General features: G+C 64.7%; 1 non-coding gene across 1 annotated transcript; it reads right to left on the reverse strand.

Moving 5' to 3' along the window:
• Positions 1 to 3,076: 3,076 nt before the first annotated feature.
• On the reverse strand, positions 3,077 to 3,195 carry LOC131862505 (5S ribosomal RNA). Its single transcript, XR_009361518.1, has one exon. It is a non-coding gene; the product is annotated as a 5S ribosomal RNA (ribosomal RNA).
• Between the last annotated feature and the right edge of the window lie 223 nt (positions 3,196 to 3,418).

Raw genomic sequence — 3,418 nt, forward strand, 5'->3', positions numbered from 1 at the left:
AGCCCGGTTTGCCCCGGGTGCGCACCTCGCGTGCACCTTCGTCGGGGTGGGCACCTTGGCTGGGTTTGCCCCGGCTGCGCTCCGAAGCGGGGTTATTGGAGCGCCGCCTCTTTTTTTGTCGGAGCGTTTGGTGGGGTTTCTCGCATTGGCTCTTCCGAGGCCCGGTTGCCACCCTGGCGCGCACGAAGTCGGAAGTAGGGTTAATTGCCCGGGTGCGCACCTTTGCCAGGGTGGGCACCTTACCTGGGCTGCGCACCAGGGCGGGCTCAAGATGGCACGCGCGTTCCGTTTTTTTCACTATCTTTCAAAACGGAAATTTTAAAATCTCCTTTTTTTTTTGCCTTTTCTGGAAATTAGTGAAGGCAGCGCATCAAAGGTGCGCACCTCGCTGCCCACCTTGGTGTGCTCTGAGGTGCGCACCCGGGAGCGCTACGAAGTGTGCTCCAAGGTGCGGCGTGCACGTTGTCGGAGCCCGGTTTGCCCCGGGTGCGCACCTCGCCTGCACCTTGGCCGGGGTGGGCACCTTGGCTGGGTTTGCCCAGGGTGCGCTCCGAAGCGGGGTTACTGGAGCGCCCCCTCTTTTTTTGTCAGAGCGTTTGGTGGGGTTTCTCGCATTGGCTCTTCCCAGGCCCGGTTGTTGGGTGCGCTCCCACCCTGGCGCGCGCGAAGTTGGAAGTTGGGTTAATTGCCCGGGCGCGCACCTTCGCCAGGGTGGGCACCTTGGTGCGCACACCTTGGCTGGGCTGCGCACCAGGGCGGGCTCAAGATGGCACCAGCATTCCCTTTTTCTCACTATCTTTCAAAACGGAAATTTTAAAATCTCGTTTTTTTTTTGCCTTTTATGGAAATTAGTGAAGGCATCGCATCAAAGGTGCGCACCTCGCTGCCCACCTTGGTGTGCTCCGAGGTGCCCACCACGGTGCGCAACGCCGGTGCGAACCCGGGAGCGCCCCGATGTGTGCTCCAAGGTGCGGCGTGCACGAAGTCGGACCCCGGTTTGCCCCGGGTGCGCACCTCGCGTGCACCTTGGTGCGCACACCTTGGCTGGGTTGCGCGGCCTGGTGGGCACCATGGTGCGCACCAAGGAGCGCTCCGAAGTGTGCTCCAAGGTGCGGCGTGCACGAAGTCGGAGCCCGGTTTGCCCCGGGTACGCACCTCGCGTGCACCTTCGCCGGGGTGGGCACCTCGGCTGGGTTGCGCGCCCTGGTGCGCACCAAGGAGCGCTCCGAAGTGTGCTCCAAGGTGCGGCGTGCACGAAGTCGGAGCCCGGTTTGCCCCGGGTGCGCACCTTCGCCGCGGTGCGCACCATGGCGTGCACGAAGTCGGAGCCCGGTTTGCCCCGGGTGCGCACCTCGCGTGCACCTTCGGCGGGGTTGCGCGCCCTGGTGGGCACCATGGTGCGCACCAAGGAGCGCTCCGAAGTGTGCTCCAAGGTGCGGCGTGCACGAAGTCGGAGCCCGGTTTGCCCCGGGTGCGCACCTCGCGTGCACCTTCGGCGGGGTTGCGCGCCCTGGTGGGCACCATGGTGCGCACCAAGGAGCGCTCCGAAGTGTGCTCCAAGGTGCGGCGTGCACGAAGTCGGAGCCCGGTTTGCCCCGGGTGCGCACCTCGCGTGCACCTTCGCCGCGGTGGGCACCATGGCGTGCACGAAGTCGGAGCCCGGTTTGCCCCGGGTGCGCACCTCGCGTGCACCTTCGCCGGGGTGGGCACCTCGGCTGGGTTGCGCGCCCTGGTGCGCACCAAGGAGCGCTCCGAAGTGTGCTCCAAGGTGCGGCGTGCACGAAGTCGGAGCCCGGTTTGCCCCGGGTGCGCACCTCGCGTGCACCTTCGCCAGGGTGGGCACCTCGGTGCGCACACCTTCTCAATGTTTTCTTGCCTTTTCTGGAAATTGGTGAAGGCAGCGCATCAAAGGTGCGCACCTCGGTGTGCTCCGAGGTGCGAACCCGAGAGCGCTCCGAGGTGCCCACGAAGTCGAAAGTCGGGTTAATTGCATTGTTTTCCCCGGGTGCGCTCCGAGGTGCGCAACATCGGCGCGCACCAAGGAGGGCTCCGAAGTGTGCTCCAAGGTGCGCACGATGGCGTGCACCTCTGGTGCGCACGATTCGGAGCTCGGTTTGACCGGGGTGCGCACACCTTGGCTGGGTTGCGCACCTTTTGTGCGCTCCAAGGTGCGCACGAAGTCGGAGCTCGGTTTGCCCCGGGTGCGCACCTTCGCCAGGGTGCGCACCTTGATGCGCACGCCTTGGCTGGGCTGCGCACCTTGGTGGGCGCCATGGTGCGCACCTTTCGTGCGCTCCAAGGTGCGCACGAAGTCGGAGCTCGGTTTGCCCCGGGTGCGCACCTTGGTGGGCGCCATGGTGCACTCCGAGGTGCCCAAGATTGGTGCGCACCAAGGAGCGCTCCGAAGTGCGCTCCAAGGTGCGCGCGAAGTCGAAAGTTGGGTTAATTGTCCGGTTTGCCTCGGGTGCGCACCTTGCGTGCACCTTTGCCAGGGTGGGCGCCTTGGTGCGCACACCTTGGCTGGGCTGCGCACACCTTGGCACCCGCGTTTCCTTCATTTTAAATTTTTTTTTTTTACAATCTCTCAAGTGGGAAATTCTATAATCTCAACTTTTTTTGCCTTTTCAGGAAACTTTTGAATGGAGCGCATCATTGGTGCGCTCCGAAGTGTGCTCCAAAGCTCTCTCCAGCTGCGTGCACCTGCCCTGGCCGCGCACCCGGCCCCGCCCAGCTTCGCTCACCTGTCCCGGGCGTCTGGTGCGGAACCTTAGAGTAAGAAACATCACCGTGCACCTTGGCCAACGTGCGCGACTCGACCGAGCGCGCACTGGCCGAGGTGCACACCGATTTCACCTGGGTGCGCGCGCAGCACCTCGGGCGCACCGGGGTGCGCGCACAACGCCCGGGTTGCACCGTGGCCTGTGTGCTCGGGGTGCCTCGGGTGCGCGCTCGGTGTCGCCCCCGCGCGCGCGGTAGTGCGGGCAGCGCACCCCGGCCCGGCCCGGCCCCGACGAGAACGCAAACGGGCAAAAGGTTTATTCAAATAGCATTGCGACGCCCGGCGAAAAACTAAAAAAGGGTGCAACACCGGGACTTCCCGGGAGGTCACCCATCCCAGTACTACTCCGGCCCAAGCGCGCTTAACTGCGGAGTTCTGATGGGATCCGGTGCACTAATGCTGGTATGATCGCACCCGTTATGAGCTTGTCGCAGTGTGTACTTAGCAAACCGCGACCCACGTGCGAATCCACCCCGGCCACCCACCCCCGTCGAGGTGCACACCCTCCCTCGCGAAGTGCGCCCCGTTCGCCAAGTGTGAGCCCTGCCCGGGTGCGCGCACCTTGCTAGGGCGTCGGGTGTGCACCCGGCCCGGCCTACGTGCGTGCACCTGGAGGGGGCGTCGTGTGCGTGCAGTGTC

This window comes from Cryptomeria japonica, unplaced genomic scaffold (assembly GCF_030272615.1).
Source record: "Cryptomeria japonica unplaced genomic scaffold, Sugi_1.0 HiC_scaffold_43, whole genome shotgun sequence".
In the NCBI taxonomy this organism is placed as follows: domain Eukaryota; kingdom Viridiplantae; phylum Streptophyta; class Pinopsida; order Cupressales; family Cupressaceae; genus Cryptomeria; species Cryptomeria japonica.